This window comes from Equus quagga, chromosome 7, assembly GCF_021613505.1.
Source record: "Equus quagga isolate Etosha38 chromosome 7, UCLA_HA_Equagga_1.0, whole genome shotgun sequence".
Lineage (NCBI taxonomy): Eukaryota > Metazoa > Chordata > Mammalia > Perissodactyla > Equidae > Equus > Equus quagga.
The window spans coordinates 126,052,998-126,071,434 of NC_060273.1; the positions used below are offsets into that span (position 1 = coordinate 126,052,998).

General features: G+C 37.4%; 1 protein-coding gene across 2 annotated transcripts in view; it reads left to right on the plus strand.

Moving 5' to 3' along the window:
• The window catches only part of SSBP2 (single stranded DNA binding protein 2), a 290,136-nt gene that overhangs the window by 795 nt on the left and 270,904 nt on the right, over positions 1 to 18,437 (plus strand). The window lies entirely within an intron of this gene.

Here is an 18,437-nt window from a genome sequence, read left to right on the forward strand (position 1 = left end):
TGGGAGTCAGTGAAGGAGCGAGTTCCCGGGGAGGAAAAGTGCCGGCGAGGAGGGAGCCGCCGGGGCCGCTGGCGTCGCTGCCTCTCGGCGGACCAACTCCGCGCCGGCGGCGGCCGCGAACTTTTTTTGGAGACTTGCCGCCTCCCGAAGGTCGGGGGCCCGGCGGCCGCGGCGGCGGGCTGGGCGGGGCCCGCGGGCGGGGGTCGGGGGTCGCGGCGCGGCCGGCCGGGGAGGGCTGTCCGCGGCGGGGAGGGGCAGGGGTCCGGCGCGGCGTCTGCGGGCGGGGAGCCGCGTGGCGCCGGGGGGAGTGGTTGGGTCGGGGTTGTGGGGAGATACAGGTGTTAACTTCGGTGGGCGCCCAGAGGAGGCTGGCGAGGAGAGAGCCCCTCCCGGCCCGGGATGCCGCCGTCACGGCACAGTGCGAAGCAGGGCTGTTTGCTGCTATTCTTACGTACTTGTAACGGTGCTTTGGTTGTTACTAAAAATGAGAGCGAATAGTGACTGTGACCACTGAGGAAGAACCCCTTTTTTCCGTGCAGCAGATCAGTGATTCCCAGTAACCACCTCCGCGCCGCGGGCCAGGCTCATCCTTGTCGGTGAACGCACTCTGCCTGGCCGAGGGGGTTCAGCCTGGGGAAAAGTCTGAGAGCATCTCTCAAAAGCTACTTGGTTACCTTGCGCACGGAAATAGCTGCGTAAATAAAAACCCAGTGCGCGGACGACCGAGTTTCCCTCGTTGCTTTAGGCAGTTAGGAGTCTTCTCCTGAAAGTTTCTTGTGCCCCAGGGATGGCAACATCTCCTAATCTTTGTGTTGGCAGCAACACACACAACTCCCATAGGATTTAGGGGTGGCAGGCCTTGATGTAGCAAAACAAAAAAAAAATTAACTGAGAGATGCTGTTTGTTTTTTTCCAGAGGTATTTTCTGAGGAGCTACATTTAAGGATCTTGTTGCTGTGACAAGGAATATATACATAAAAAGATCGAAGTTTAGAAATAACAGCCTAACTTGTGTGCATTCATCATATATGTGATAAAATAAAAACATTTAAAGGAGGCTGTTTTAATGATTACAGAGTATTTGGATTTCATGCTATTGGGAGTTGAAGAATTGAAGTGTATTGAGGCAGAATCTTATTTATTTTGGGGTGCTTGAATTTGAGAATCCAAATAATTTTGGATTTTAATTGGATTCGCAGGACTGGCTGAGTCTAATCTGTATCCTGATAACTTTATAATTTTTTTTTTTGTATCTGAGATAATGAGGAAGTTGGACCTGGTGTGTCTGTGGTCCTTGCTAGCTCTCATTCTGTGATTCTGTCATGAAAACAAATAATTGCCACTTTTGCTGTCACATCTACCGCACTGAACAGCTAAGGAACATCTACTCTTGTAAGCAGAGTGGTGAGGGTTCTGCTAGATGGTGCTATTTGATTTAAATAAATTTCTTCCATTCATTGTAATTGGCAGCAGGAATCCTGGACTGGCTTGGCTTATGAACTAAATATAGGTGAAGAGGCCACTTCTGGAGAATTGACAGTGACTGTCCTGGGTTAATTGTTGTTGCATTAATTTTTAGGTGAATGTTTGAATCTGAGAAAAACTCTGAGATTCTATTTTATAGAATAACCTTGGTTTCATTTTGGTGGGAGGGTTGTTCTCATGGCTCAGTTTTCCCCTTTATGTTTACCTGGGACTATAATGGCAGTATTCTACAACAGTCTGCTAACTTCTCAAGATAGGAATCTTAAAGTTATCTTTAAAATGGATGTCATCAGATTAAAAAAAAAATTTAAGGTGGCAGATTTTAAAAAGTATCTGAGCAAACAAGAATGCTCTTTTAGTAAGCAAATTATAGTTGTTCTGATCTTAAAAATCTTGGGAATAATTTATTTGTCAGTAATAAATGTGTATTTATTTTACTGTAATAAAAATGTTCTTAAAAGTGTCATTATTATGAATAATGGCATGCGTGTAAAATAAAAATATGTATTGGTTTATGATCTATCAAGAAATGTGTTTTCTAACTTGAGTTCATAGTGGATAGCTGATAAATGCTTACTATATTATTATATCTTTGCTTTCTCTTTTGTTAAAAAGTCACAATATGGAATACTTGAAATTAATTTGTAGGTTTTACACTTTCTATAATTTCAGTATACAGTTCTGAACATAAAAATAGTCAGGTTAATTATTTTGTTGTTTCAAAAACCAGACAGATCAAGTCTATACAAAGGTTTGGATTAGGTTTAATTACAGAGAGAGTGATTGAAAACCCTTGGAGGGGGGTGGGATGTTTGTGCAAAACTTTAAATTCTGATCCTGTTAGGTCATTTTCCCCTTTAGCAGCCTTTCTTTGTAACACTAATCACAATGGTAATTTAGTAACTATGTAATTGATTGTTTAATGTTTAGTTTCCTCTAAAATGTAAGTTTCTTGAGGGCAAGGGATAATACTTCTGATTTCTTCTCTGAGGTATCCTTGACATTAAGGACAGTATGTTAAAAGCACCAAATAAATACTTGTTGAATAAATGAAGATGTTAGACTCAAAGGAATTTTTTCAATGTGAAAAACATTTTTTTCAGTGACCTTTAAAATAGGGACTTTGAAAGTTTTGAGTTTCACATTCTCTAGCTTAGTTGTATTTCAAAAACAGCCAATAACGACACAACAGTAATTATTATTTGTTTGTCCTTCTATGTACTGGTCACCGTATTTTCTCTAGTTCTCCCAACAATTCTGCAGGATAGTGATTTTTTTCTCCACTAAAGAAATAAAATTGGGGCCGGCCCCGTGGCTGAGTGGTTAAGTTCCCAAGTTCCCCTTCGGCGGCCCAGGGTTTCAAAGGTTCGGATGCTGGGCAATGACATGGCATTGCTCATCAAACCATGCTGAGGCAGTGTCCCACATAGCACAACCAGAGGCACTCACAACTAGAATCTACAATTATGAACTGGGGGGCTTTGGGGAGATGAAGAAGAAGAAAAAAATAAAACTACAACTCTGATTAGTTAAGTAACTCGCCCAGGTAATACACTGCTAGCTGGGTTTCTGACGAAGATTTCTCTAACTTTAGAACCTGTGGTTGAAGCTGAAAAATACATTTTCCAGTATACCAGATTTTCTTCCTGATCAAGGGTAGGACGCTACAGATTTAGGGAACAGCATTACGTAATCAGATATAACAGACTAAAGATTTGATCAGATACGCAGCCTTACCCACTGTATATCCTGATGCTCACACCCTCCATTTTGACAGACTGCAGACGTGTGTGTGTGTGTTGTGAAGGCATAGAAATTATAGGAGTGAAAATTGGGAGCCTAAAATAATGAAGAATCCTTGTTTCTTCATATTTTTTCTTCCAGGAATTTTGTTTTATCACCAGCATTTTAAAGTTAAACATTGTAGTTGTGAGCAATCCCTGTATGAAATTGCTGAGCTTTAAGCCACACTCTATGCCACAGAAAGAATAACTAGCATCTGCAATAGATAAATGGTGATACTACTTTTTTATTAAACTCTTTGATCCTTTAAAATTACATAATAGCACAGAAAGATGAATCTGCTGTGAAGCAAAGTTGAACATAAGATACGCATACTAGACAGTGACGTTATGTGAAGTAAACTTGGCAGAAACAACAGAAATCAAACTGCATGTGACCTAGGGTCTAAGAAGTAACTTTAGTTTTTAAGTTATGAATCTTTTAATAGAATAGACCAAGAAACAGGGACCATATGCTCATTTTTAAGTGGTTAAAGTCTAATGAACATTTAAACACTATATGAAAGAGAGTTTATAGGCATTAGTATCTGCCAGCATCACCTTAATTTCCCTCTTTCTTTTTATTGTGACCCCCCTTAAAAATCATAAATTTTCCTTCTTCTGTCCTTCCTTCCTGAAGGAAATAGAGTTAAGGCAAGTGAATACAAATCTCTTCAGAAACTTGATTGCCTAGTAGTTAATGCAGTTAATGCCATTTAAGATTTCTAAAACTAGTGAAGGGATACCTTTATGGGAATGAAATTTTCTGTAAGATATTAAGTTGACACTCCCGGTCCCAGACTCAGGATGTTTCTTCCAAAATAGTAAACGTGTATCTAATATGTCATCTTAGCTTTGAGAGTTTTTCTTTTGATTGATCTCTCATATTTTAGAAAAAGTACCCCAAAAATGATTTTTTTGAATGTACACACATAAAGAAAAAATGTATGTGTTTACCCAGAGATTTATTCTGACTCTCAGAAATAGTATTAATATTGCAATGTATTTTTTTAGAGCTATGAAGGAAAAAAACGAAAGGTTTGTTTCCACACTTTAGAGCCAGTTTGCCATATAAAACTGATTCTTGATGAAAAAAGTTACTAAATTTTAGTTGTTGTGCCGTAGTGGACCAAATGTGTCTTACATCATCAATTACTACTAGAAAGCAGAGTTATTTTGTTTTAAAATTAAAAGATACTGTGGGCAGGGATTGCAATGCCTAGATTGCAGTTTATTAAAATTTCACCCCAATAGTTTAGAGTTAGAAGTAAAATTTGGGGAAAAAACATTTTGAATTTAAAATCTTCTTCCTTCCATAGAGATCACAACTGTTACATTAATGGTGGGACATAGGATTGAGGATTAATGCACTGGATTTAAAAGACGTGATACTACTTCTGGGAATATATAATTAAAAAAATATTGCAGATAATTATAATTTTATTTTGAAATCCATGGGAATATTCTCTACTATTTTGTGTACATTATTGCTTTGACACTGGTATGGGAATGAAATATTTGCCTGCTCGTGACATATTGTTGGTTAGTAATATGTAAGCCTCTGTAAATATGCTAAAATATTAATTTTATTAATAACTTATTGGTTCCCAAAGCAATAGAATAAGATATATTTGTTAATATCTGAAGAGAGTTTGGAATAAAAAATAAGTGATTATATTTAGATTTTAAACTTATCAGATTTTGTGTACGTTTTACAAATGTAACGTCTATTCATGTAAGGTATTGTTAAAATATGTATATAACTTAACATGAGTAGGACTCTGAGAGTTATTTGACTGCTATGCCAAAACCCCATGTATGCTACAAAAAGTCATCTGAAGGATGGTCCGCCAAGATTTGTGTTCCTATGTGTTTTCGGTAATGTTAAAGAAGTAGTGGAGGCTCCTCTCACCTTTCCCAAACTGTCTGTCTTATTCACTGTGTGAGGACGTTGAAAAACAGGTAGAAAAATGGTCTACGTAGGGAGGAATAGAGGTTTTCCAGGTGACTTTTAATAGCCCTGCAGGCTGTGCAAATTCATGGTTGGTCATAATGGGTAATTGGTAATTTTTGTTAGAGTAGGTTAATATTTAAAGATTTTTGAGAAGTGGAGCTAATAATGTTTTTGTAATATCGACAGGATCAAAAATTTATCTGGACTCAGCCTGGACAGTTCCAATGCAATGAAGGAATTAATATTCATTCTTTGTTCATCTTTAAAAGAGAAACTTCAGTTGTTGTCACTTCTTTAGTAATGACAAAACTACTCTCCTATTTTACTTTAAGAATTTTGATTATTCTATTTCATGTAGAACCCTAAACAGCTTTCCAACAGTAATGAGCCATTATAACATTTTAAATCACAATTCAGCTGGACTGAGTTTGAATCAATGACCTAGCAATCTCCTACTTTTGATCTGTATTAATTTTGCTTCGTGGCATATCAGACAAGTAGTTCAGCACAGAAAAAATTGTGGAGACTGAAGTATAACACTTTATTCTCTTTTCCTATTTTTCAAGAATGTTTTTGTAATTGTAGCTATAATATAGTTTTAATTACTAATATAGGTTTAATTTTTAATTAGTAAATCTAAGTCATTAAAATACTCATGAAATATTTGTGAAGGTAAGAATAGTAGATGAAAATTTATACGTGGGTCTGTCCATGTAAGTTAGGAGAGGAGTTGGTGCCAAAAACAGGCTTTCGCCTGAAGTTGATGTGGTTATTTTTCTTTAGTGATCTGATATTTGCCTTGATTCTCCTTTTATTTACCTACTTCAAACTTGAGAAAGAACCAAAAGCTACTTTATTTTTGGAAGAATGCTAGGTAAATGAATTATTCTATTAAAAATGATATTATTTAAACAGGATTAAAACAAATGTTTTCTGTAGCATAACAAAGTCCTAAATACTACCTAAAGAGTTTGTGGAGTTTTGTCATAAAAGTTATTGTTTAATGGAGCAATAACAGCAATGCTATCATTTGAGTATTTTGTTTATGTTTGGCACTTTACTTGCGTTGTCTCACTTAATCTCCTCAAGAATGCACTAGTCTGTAGGAACTATTTTCTGTTAATGTTAAGAAGAAACAGAGGCTTGAGAGTTTATCATGCTTTTGGCTGCAGGTGTCAAAACAGGAGGTAGAAAATGGCTTAATTGATCAGGGTTTAAAAATGAATCTCACGTAACAGGATGCCTGGAGGAGGTAGTTTCAGAGTTGATTCAGGGAATCAAGAACATCAGGATTCAGGACCAGCTTCTCTGCTATCCTCATGGTTTCCCTCTCTTGAATGCAGTGTCCCTGCATCAGGTTCCCAGTATCATTTCTTCATACAACCAAGGATAAAGGCAGGAAGAAGGGTATGGTTTTTCCTTCTTCGTGTCTCATTAATCAGAGAGGAAAACCTCTTCTTGAAGTTGCTTAGCAGATATCTTCTTATGCCTTATTGAAGAGAACTGTAAAATGCCCTCCCCTAAACCAATTACTGACAAAGGTAATGGGATTACCATAATTGGCTTAAATCAGTCATCTTCATCCTCTGGGCTGGAAACATGCTCCCTAGTACCTGAACTACCTAAACAGAACTGGGAGTCTTTGGCAAGGAAGATGTATCTTGAGAATTTGGAGAGAATAAAATGAGTTCCTGCTCTCATGGAACCTCCTTTCAAGTTTGAAGGAGAAACATATAATAATACACAGATAAATGTAGTAGGCAGTACCAGATAGTCGTAAGTGCTGGGAAAGTAGTACAGTAGGCTGATGTAATAGAGATTTGATTAAATGGGACGCTACATTAGATCATGGTCAAGGGAAAGTTCTTGGAGAAGGAGACATTTCAGCAGAAACCTGAGTAGTATTGAAAGAATCAGTCCTGAGAAGATTTGGGGTTAGAGTGTTTCAGGCAGGGCTGAACTACCATTGAGGAGCCTCTCAGCATCAGCATAATTGCTCAGGGATATGTAAAATATGAGCCAAATTTGGGATGAGAAGCTGTGCTAGGAATTCCTGGAGCCTGGTTTTGGTTTTTATTGAGGAATTGGGTGGTGGGTCTAGTTCGTCTGGGTTTTCCTAGGTAATAAGGTTGACAATCTCTTATCTCCCAAACCTCAGGGAAGCAGTTGTTCTTAATGAGGACAGTGCAGCATTTGGCCTTTATAATAATGTTGATGATAGAAATAGCTAAGATTTATTGAACGCTTAAAGCCTATTGAGTTGACAATGGATGGTACAACTAGTGTATTTATTTCTCGTAAGTTTCCCAAATTGGCTTAGACCTCCTACTCTGCTCTCATAGCAACCTCGGCTTTTCCTTTTACACGTCTGTCATAAATTAGTGAATTATTTGTGTGGTGTTGTGTTTAATGTTTCATCTCTTGGTTAGAGTGGAAGCTCCCTGAGAACAGGAAACATGGTGTTGTCTTCACTAATGTATTCCCACTGCTTAGCACAGTGCTTGAAATTCTGATTAGATATTTGTGGAATAAATGAATTAAGGATGTAACCGATTATAGATATATCACAACAGGATTATCACTGTATCTAGCTCATTTTCTCCCCAATATTTCTAATATTTGGTACCAGGATTAATATGTAATTTCTAAAGAAGAGTTTTCTATAATATAGGCATTTATTAGTCTTTCTGTGAAATTCAGGACTACAGGAGATTACCTAGTTGCATAACTATGAAGTATGTGTATATTTTTAATAGGAATTTTTGATAGAATAATTTCCTTTTGTTTCAACAAATTTAGTATAAATGGGATTATACTTTATAGTTTAAAGGTATTCTAACATGCTTTATTTTATTTAAATCTCACAATTTTGTGAGATAGGTGATAATTCCCATTGACTATTGAGATTTATAAATGGAAATTGACTTACCCTGCTAGGGTAATACAGATAATATATGGCAGAGCTGAGCCATATTTAATTTTTTGGTTCCAAGGTCCGTGTTCCTTTCCTTATACTACAGCTGCCTCTTTTAAAATGAGAGATTCATATATATTTTAAGAAGGCTTAGGTATGGATTTGATTCAACAGAGAATCATGGTTTAGATGATAGTTCAAAGTTTGTGTCAGTACTTTGATTAAATGAAAAATATTGTTATACCGTGAGTTAAATGCAATCCTATATAATTACTTAACGGTAAAAGTGCTACATCATAAGTAAAATCTCATTTTTGTTTGAAATCCTTATGCTTTTGTTGTGTGAGTTGATTGGTTTGGGATTTAGGGTAGTTTGGGTTTCTAATTTGTGAAGGCTTAGGCTAATTTTGATCAATGAACTCTTCTGATTCCTTTGCCGGTTAGCTTCCATTTGGAGGGTTAGGGTAGTGGGAGGGGAAGGAAAGGAGTTTTCCTTTTGTCTGTCTCCAATGAGGGAGGGAAAGTCTTTTGATATGGATTATTGATAGAATATTCTTTTCTTCTTCTTGTTTTTATGGTGATAAAATACATGTAACATAAAATTTACCATTTTAGCCATTTTTAGGTATACATTTCAGTGGTATTAAGTATATTCCCATTGTTGTGCAACCATCACCACCATCCGTCTAGAACTTTTTCATCTTCCCAAACTGGAACTCTGTGCCCATTAAGTAATAACTCCTCATTTCCCCTTCCTCTCAGCCCCTGGCAACCACATTTCTATTTTCTGTCACAATGAATTTGATTATTATATGTATGTTGTATAATAGAGTCATACAGTATTTGTTTTTTTGTGTCCACTGCTTTTCTTGGTTGATCCCTCCAGCAACTTGATAAGGTAGATATAATCCCCATTTTAAACATGAGGAAACTGATTCTCAGAGAGGTTGTATACCTTGTCCAAGGCCGTGGAATAAGTTGCCTAATCTGGATTCAGACTCAGATTTCTGACTCCACTGCCCATTTTAACCATTTAACCTCTTTGTTTCATTGCTTAATATGGGAAAAAAAAATAATGGGAGTTGTGAGGGTGGGGAGTGGGATGGGAATGCTTAGATAGTTCTTTTCACGTGTATCCGCCATTTTGAGTTGGGGTGGGAGGCAGTAGGGAAGAGGGAGGGTAAGGAGAGCATTTTACAGCTGCTAAAACAGTGGGCAGAATTATAGCTACCGAAAGTGCTCCACAAATGGCTCTGAATTCTTTAGCTGCTATCTGAGATTTAACAACGTGGATGTAATGCTTGTCAGAGGAAGATGCCATTTAGGAGCTCAGGTTATAATTTCAGGTAGAGCTGTTTCTCCATTCTTCTTTCTGTATCTAGAAGCAAAGTCATCTGGCATAAGTTACTTTATTTGGTAAATTTTAGAGTCAGAAATGAATAGAAACAGAATAAGTAATATCTAGGAAAAAACCTTTCTCCTCTAATTATGAATCTCCTCTACATGTTGTTTCTTCCAGCCAGCATATGGCCTGTTGATTTTTTTGTTTGTTTTTGGACTAGGGCATCTGGAAAGTTCCATGTGGTCCAGGAGCAATAGTACAACCATACTGAATCTATTACATAGTTATTTCTGTAGTACTGACTATTATGAAAAATAGAAACAATTCTTTCGTTTCATTTTTTTCACAGCATCATGTGTTATTTGTCATTTATAATTAGATTAAAATTATGTGATGATTACACTTTATCAGAGCATTTAAGCAATAGCAATTATTAGGAAGCTCTTAAAGGTGTTTCAGTAAGCAATTTTTTTTTTTTTTACCCTGAATTAAACTGAGAGACTGATACTGTTATTCTTTCATTTAGAAATATTGTAATGGAAAAACTTAGGTGACGTTTCTTACCATAAAATATTTTACACATGCATATACATATATGTATGTGTGTATATATTGGGAATAGTTTTCAGGTGGGAATTCATCTTGGAAAATGACTTACTAATTCATTTTGAATTCAAATTGGTACTGGGTCAATTATGCAAGTGATTTGGACTTATGCATTCAGGGCCCGAAAGATTGAGGTGTAGGCAGACTTTTACTAAAACATTAAAGGCTTTTGATGCTTTTTTGTAAGATGGGCATATCATTAATGAGAGAGCTCATGAGTTCTGGCAAAAGCACTGGTGAAAATGCTCCTAGCTGACAAAATGTTTCTGTGTTTGTGTTAGTCAGATCCCCAGCAGGACAGCTCCGTTAAAAGGATAATTGAAGAGAGTTTGATGAAGGTATGTGCAGGATTAGAACCAACAAGGGATGGAGGAACACCCAGGAATTAGCAACAAAGGAGCTTTACCCCCTCAGATCTGAAGGGGAAAAGGGAGATAGCAGCTACTGGAATCTGGTGACGGAGCGCTGTGGTCATTGCAGCAAGGTCACCCCCCTGGAGCTGTGTTTTTATGAAGAACAACACACCCACCGTCAAACCCACTGTGGACAGAAGCTGGAGGCCTGGCAGGGAGGGAGTCGCCTTTCTTCTCCTGCCTTCTGATCCACTGATGCCTCCTTTCTGTAGAACACAACTGGAAGCCAGAGGCCAAGGGTGCTGACCTGATATACTCTGTAGAGATGAGCCTCCCAGGTCCCAGCAGAGCACACAGGGTCGAGAGTGGGTCTGGCAGGGCCAACGGAGAATATCCAGGACAGTGTTCAAATTTTAATTTTTTAAAAATTTGAAACAAGTTTTATGGTTCTTTGTATAGAATGGCCTGAGAAAATAGAGCTTTTTAAAAAGTTGAGTTTTGTCAAAATAACATTTAAAATTAGTTTTTAAAACCCATGTAACTTTATTATGATATTATAAATTTGTATACGTTTTATGAGGCGGGAATAATATTCCTTCTGCTTTGTGTTTCCCCGTTCCTTTATTCATTTAAGAAATATTAACTGTCAGCCTCTTTTGGGCCAGCTTGAGTCAGATCTAAATAACACAGCTGTGTCTGCCCCCCAGGAGCTCACTATCCAGAGGGGGCTCACTCTTGGTGATGACCACAGTGGGTAACAAGCACTATAGCGGGTATGCAGAAGGTGCTATGGGAGTTCTGAGAAAGGGCATTGCATCTAGCCTAGGGCTATGATAGCCTCAGGAGATATTTCTAAGAGGATATTTATTAAATGAGAAGTAAGCATTAGCCACATGGTGGGGGGCAGGGGGCAAGTAAAGAGTATTCTGGGGAGAGAGAGAAACATGCAGAAACATGGAGGCATTAAAGAGTATGGTATATTTGGTGAACTGCAAGAAAGTTGGTGTCACTGGGTGTGCTGTAGGGAAAAGTCTGGTAAATTAAACAGGAACTGTTTCAAGAATGACCTTAAATAATAGCTTGACCTGGAAGATAAGCAATTTTAAGCAGAAAAGTGACATCATCTGAGGCACGTTTTAGAAGAACCATTCTGGAAGTAATATGGAGGATGGGGTAATGGGAGAGATGGATATGTTAGGGAGCTGTTGTATTGGGTAAGCTACTGTAATAGTGCATCCTTTTTCTATACTACTGGCAGTCCAGGGGGTGTCTTGGGATGTAGAACACGTAGGACTTGGTGGTCAAATGTGCACAGTTAGGATTTTTAAGATGACTGTAATCCTGGGTAAAAGTTTCAGTCATAGACTTCTTGGTACTACAGGAAGAAGAACAGATCGGTGTAAGGAGGAAGATGATGAGTTCAGTTTGAGATGCCATTCAGATCTAGAGATGGAGCACTTTGGGAGGAAACCGGATGTGTGATTCTTGAGCGGGGGATGGTGGTATCTGGGCTGGAGATACAGAATTGAGAAAGGATGGGGAAAGAGAAGTCACATTGTAAGCATAAAGCACCTATGTTTCAGGCATTATGCCAGGCAGCTTATTTATATTTTATTTTATTCTTTACGGTGCTATGAAGTAGGTGTTATCATCTCCATTTTAAATGATGAGGAAACTAAGTCTTTAATAATAGGATAAGTAATTTAGCCAAGTTGCACATGTCAGACCTGGAATTTGAACTCAGGTTTAGCTCATTCTTTCTCTCTTTTTAAAAAATAACTTTATTGAAGTATGACATTCGTTCAGAAAAGTGTACATAAGTGTATAGCTTGATGAATTTTCACTAACTGAACACACCAGTGTGACCAAGCACCTATATCAAGAAAAAGAACATTACCAGAACTCCAGAAGCTTCACACATGCCATGCCGCCATCCCTGGGCTTTTAACAGCATAGTCTAGTTTTTCCTGTTATGTCCCTTATAATGGCCTATTTTTCTTTGCTTGCATATCATTTGAAGCCGTGAGATGGGAACGAAGTCGTTCTTCGTGGGACTGTCCGGGGAGAAAGTGTGAGGAGATCAAAGATGGAACCTTGGGGAGTATTTAAGGGACAGATGGAAGAAGAGTTTGAGATTGAGACTGAAAAGGAACGCTAGAGAGATGTGAGGGAAACTCAGAAGGGATTGGCGTCACAGAAGTCAAGGAAGGGGACTTTTGAGGATGGAGACGTAAGTTACTATGCCAGGTATAGCAGAAGGAATGGAGAGATTGTCTGTGACCTCAGGGAGAACAGTGTCAGTGGAGGGAACCCAAGCTGATGTGCAGTGTTTTGAGGAGCTGGATGTAAGGCAAGGCAGTCGAGACATTGGATGTGGACAGCCTCCCCCTGGGAAAGGAAGTACAGAGAGAAGACTGACCAGCAGAGGGTGTAGGTTTTTTACCTGGGTAATTTTGCATGGCGGGGTGTTAGTTGGGGAACACTCTTTGGTTTTATTGTCTTGTAAAGAGGTTTTGTCAATTGGTTTGAACCACTTTTTTCTTAAAGGATGACACTACTGGGGTGCTCTAGGTGACATGGCAGGGAAAGAAGACAGTAGGTAAAGTGGTTTTAGCTTTAGTAGATGGGCTTAGAACGTGGCTATGAGTATGTGAATTTTTAAAAATGATTTTTAGGATAAGGTGAGACACTGGTGGGGTTATATTGCTAGTTTTTGTCAAAAGATTTTTAAAAGCTTTTTTGAATCTTTGGAGATAAGAATAAAGGGAATATTTTCAAGTGACAACTGAGAAATGACCGTGAAAGAGTTAAAAATACTTGAATTAATAGCTGTCTGCCGTGGCTGCCAGTCATTAGGCTATTAGCCTTTAAAGCAAGAGTTTGATGGGAAAGAATTTTTTAAAATCTCTCCTGGTTAGCATACTTGACCTCATCCCTGTAGAGTGTCTAAATTTCCTTCCTGCTTTTTAAATTGGTAGAGGGGGCAAATGAGAGGACTTGAGTAATACTCTTTACATGGCACAATAGTACTCTTTAAAATCCTTTTTATTATTTAAGTAATAAATATTCAAAGTAAAAAATATAAAAATACAGATAAGGGAAATGAAGAAAATAAAAATAACCATGTAACTTCGTGATTTTTTTTCCAAATCCATACATGCGTGGAAAAATTTTGATATTATCTAATAAGAAAAATATGAAAGCCACTTGACTAAAAAGTACCCTTTTAAGTAAGAGGAAGAAAAGTAACCAAAGATAACATTTGTGAGCATTTATCATTTTCCAAGTTCCTAGTAAGTCTTTCTCTCAAAAACAAAAGTTAAAGAAAAAACTTAAAATCATTTACTTAATTCACTCATGAAATACTTATTCAAGGCTCGGCTCCCTCCCTGCCAGGCACTCTATGAGGTGGTGGGGATACAACACTGGGCAGGGTAGTGGGCAGGGTGAACCCTGCTGGAGAGGTACCGGGCTTGGGCACAGGGAACAGTCTGTGCTTGGGAGAAGTCTAGAAGTGAGAGAGAAACAGAAAGTTCAGTGCTTAAGGGAGGGATGATTTTGGAAAGATAGTAGAGGCTACAGAGATAAGCAAAGACTGGTTTCTGAAAGCCAGGCTAAGAATTCCGAATTCATCCTGAGGCCACTTGGGTTCCCTATAAGGTTTTTAAGCAGGGAAGTGACTTGATCAGAGGTTACTTCTACCATCGTGAAAACAGGAAACAAGTCGTCTGAGATGTTAAAAAATGTCCATTCCATTTTACCCAGATCAAATAAAGCACAGATGGATTGATAAATATGCTGTGTTATTTGTTATAACAGGATAAGCTTAACCTCAGAGGAAAGCAAATGGACATATAGAAATGACATAATTTATGGTTTATTATTGATGTTCTATTTTTATGTAGTATTTTCTGATAAAAATTTCTAACATTTTTGCCCAGTCAATAGGAAAGTTTACAAAATGTGTTGTGAATTACATTGTTTGTAACAGACAAATTCTGTATTAATTTTTTAGTTAATTATTTAAAAGATATTTGAGTTTAAAAATTTTGAAGTATAAGTTAGAATAAGTTCTATGTAACATATCGTTAATAGCATATTTGCCTTTTACATAAATCTCATGACTTTTACTACAGCTTTGAAATGTAACTGACAGGATTAGGGTTGTTATTTATTTTTTGTTATATAGTTATAAAAGATATAATAAATTAAGTTTTGTCAGTATATATTTAATATGATTTGCAACATCCAGCATGAGATGAATTAACTAAAGTTTACAACCATTGCTGTTCTAAGCAAAATTCTTAAGTACTTTCATTTGATCACTAACTTAGCATGCTTATGTCCATTTAAAATCAACAGTGAGGAGCATGTGCAGGTCAATTTGATTTTTCTCTTGGGAACTTGAATAAAGTGGCATTTATTTGAAAAATTTTCCAATAAGAGCAGTGGTCTTGATATCAATTGTAAAATAACCAGTTATTGGAGAGGCAGTGATGGTACTGGCTTACGAGTGTACCATACCATCTTTAAATGTTTTTCTTATAAATAGAGAAAGCTCTTTCTGCCTAACAAATTCTTGAGGCTTTATAAGTTCATTTTCCTTTGCTGGTTGGTTGTCTACGTGGTGTGTGCTGAGAATTTGTTTATGTTATGGATGTACTTCTCTTGATCTCTTTTGCTTGTCCTCTTGGCAAGGCTAGCAACTTTGAAATGTATAAGAATTGTGTATGTGTTACAGTAGGCTGCTGTCATTTAGAGTAAAGTTGAGGGAGGGAAATATTTGCATCAAACTGCAAACGAAAACCACGATGAAAAATATTTTAGGTTTACCAGCCCTTTAAAGTGTTAAAGATTGCTTAGAGATACTTTATGTTGTCTATTTTATCACACTTTTTCTTAGTTATTGTTCATATGGAAGTAATACAAATTAAACAATGACCTTTCTATCTACATATTTAAGAAGTTATAAAAGGCAAAGAAACAGGTACAGGTTGGTGTTACTTTTCCATCTTTTATTTATTTATTTTTTTAAGATTGGCCCTGAGCTAACATCTATTGCCAATCTTTTTTTTTGTTTTCCTTCTTCTTCTCCCCAAAGCTCCCCAGTACATAGTTGTATATTCTAACTGTAGGTCCTTCCAGTTCTGCTATGTGGGGCGCTGCCTCAGCATGGCTTGATGAGTGGTGCTAGATCCACACCCAGGATCTGAACTGGCGAAACCCTGGGCTGATGAAGCGGAGTGAGCAAACTTAACCACTTGGCCATGGGCCAGCCCCGAAGTAGCTTTAACTCAAATAAAATAAAGGGTCTTAAGTCTTCATTCTACTCAGAAAATGTCATCCTTTCGTCCATTTACTTTAAATGAATAAGTATTTATGATACAATGTACACATTTCTGATTGTCTCTGTAGTTACATTTGATTTTTTTCCGGTAATTGCAAGATGATATTTTTTTTTATTGCAGTAACATTGGATCATAACATTATATAACTTTCAGATGTACGTCGCAATATATTTAAAATTCTGTATAGATTACCTCATGTTCACCGTCCAAAGACTAATTGTAATCCATCACCACACATGTGAGCCTAATCACCCTTTTCGCCCTCCTCCCTCCCCTCTTCCCTTCTGGTAACCACCAATCCAATCTCTGTTGCTGTGTGTGTGTTTGTCGTTGTTTTTGTCTTCTGCTTATGTGTGAGATTATGTGGTATTTGACTTTCTCCCTCTGACTTATTTCACTTAGCATAATACCCTCAAGGTCCATCCATGTTGTCACAAATGGCCCGATTTCATCATTTCTTATGACTGAGTAATGTTCCATTGTGTATATATACCACATCTTCTTTATCCATTCGTCCCTTGATGGGCACCTAGGTTGCTTCCAAGTGTTGGCTCTTGTGAATAATGCTGTGATGAATGTAGAGGTACATGTATCTTTATGCATTTGTGTTTTCAAGATCTTTGGATAAATATCCAGCAGTGGAATAGCTGGATCGTATGGTAGATCTATTCTTAATTTTCTGAGGAAACTCCATACTGTTTTCCATAGTGGCTGCACCAGTTTACACTCCCACCAGCAGTGTATGAGGGTTCCCTTCTCTCCACATCCTCTCCAACACTTGTTGTTTCCTGTCTTGTTAATTATAGCCATTCTGACCAGAGTGAGGTGATACCTCATTGTAATTTTGATTTGCATTTCCCTGATAGTTAATGATGTTGAACATGTTTTCATGTGCCTATTGGCCATCCATATATCTTCTTTGGAGAAACTCTGTTCAGATCATTTGCCCATTTTTTAAATTGGGTTGTTGATTTTTTTTTTTAAAGATTTTATTTTTTCCTTTTTTCTCCCCAAAGACCCCTGGTACATAGTTGTATATTCTTCATTGTGGGTCCTTCTAGTTGTGGCATGTGGGACGCTGCCTCAGCCTGGTTTGATGAGCAGCGCCATGTCCGCGCCCAGGATTCGAACCAACGAAACACTGGGCTGCCCGCAGCAGAGCGAGTGAACTTAAACACTCGGCCACGGGGCCAGCCCCGGGTTGTTGATTTTTTTTGTTGAGACATATGAGTTCTTTGTATATTTTGGATATTAACCCCTTATCTATTATATAGTTTGCAAATATCTTCTCCCAGTTGTTAGGTTGTCTTTTCATTTTGTTCATGGTTTCCTTTGCTGTGCAGAAGCTTTTTAGTTTGATGTCCCATTTGTTTATTTTTTCTATTGTTTCCCTTGCCTGGTCAGACATGGTACTTGAAAATAAGCTCCTAAGACTGATGTCGAAGAGTATGCTGCCTATGTTATTTTTTGGAAGTTTCATGTCTTACATTCAAGTCTTTAATCCATTTTGAGTTGACTTTTGTGTATGGTATAAGATAATGGTCTACTTTCATTCTTTTACATGTGGCTGTCCAGTTTTCCCAACACCATTTATAGAAGAGACTCTCCTTTCTCCATTGTATGCTCTTGGCTCCCTTGTTGAAAATTAGCTGTCCATAAATGTGTGGGTTTATTTTTCTGGGCTCCCAATTCTGTTCCATTGGTCTGTGTGTCTGTTTTTGTGCCAGTACCATGCTGTTTTGGTTACTATAGCTTTGTAGTATATTTTGAAATCAGGGAGTGTGATATCTCTAGCTTTGTTCTTTGTCCTCAGGATTCCTTTGGCTATTTGGGGTCTTTTCTTGTTCCATATAAATTTTAGGATTCTTTGTTCTGTTTCTGTGAAAAACGTTGTTGGAACTTTGATAGGGATTACGTTGAATCTATAGATTGCTTTAGGAAGTATGGACATTATAACAATGTTAATTCTTCCAATCCAAGAGCACAGAATATCTTTCCATTTCTTTGTGTCATCTTCAGTTTCTTTCAACAGTGTTTTATAGTTTTCTGTGTACAGATCTTTCACCTCTTTGGTTAAGTTTATTCCTAGGTATTTTATTCTTTTTGTTGCAATTATAAATGGGATTGTGTTCTTAATCTCTTTCTGCGACTAGGTTGTTAGTGTATAGAAATGCAGCTGGTTTTTGTATGTTGATTTTGTATCCTGTGACTTGACTGTATTCATTTATTATTTCTAAAAGTTTTTAGTGGATTCTTTAGGGTTTTCTATGTATAAAATCATGTCTGCAGATAAGACTGATGATATTTTAAAAAATTTTGGACTTTTATAGGGCAGAGAATAGTTTCATATTTTTTTAAATGTGTAAAAATTTAACTCGAACTAAGAACTATTTAGTATTCAGGGCCTTAATTCAGACAAAGATAGCCACTGTGACAGGCTTATGGGAGATCTTTCAGTTTCCCAAGTTACAGTGCTACATACAAGTGCTGTCTAATTGTGACATTTGGTCAGATCAAGGTGAATTATACAGAAAGAAAAAAGGAATCGATAAAATCTAGGGTTAATAATTTCTTAGATTTCCTAACAAATATGATCTGTCAGCAAAATTGGAGGACTGTAAAGAACAGTTCTTGGGCCTGTTTGATTTTAAATA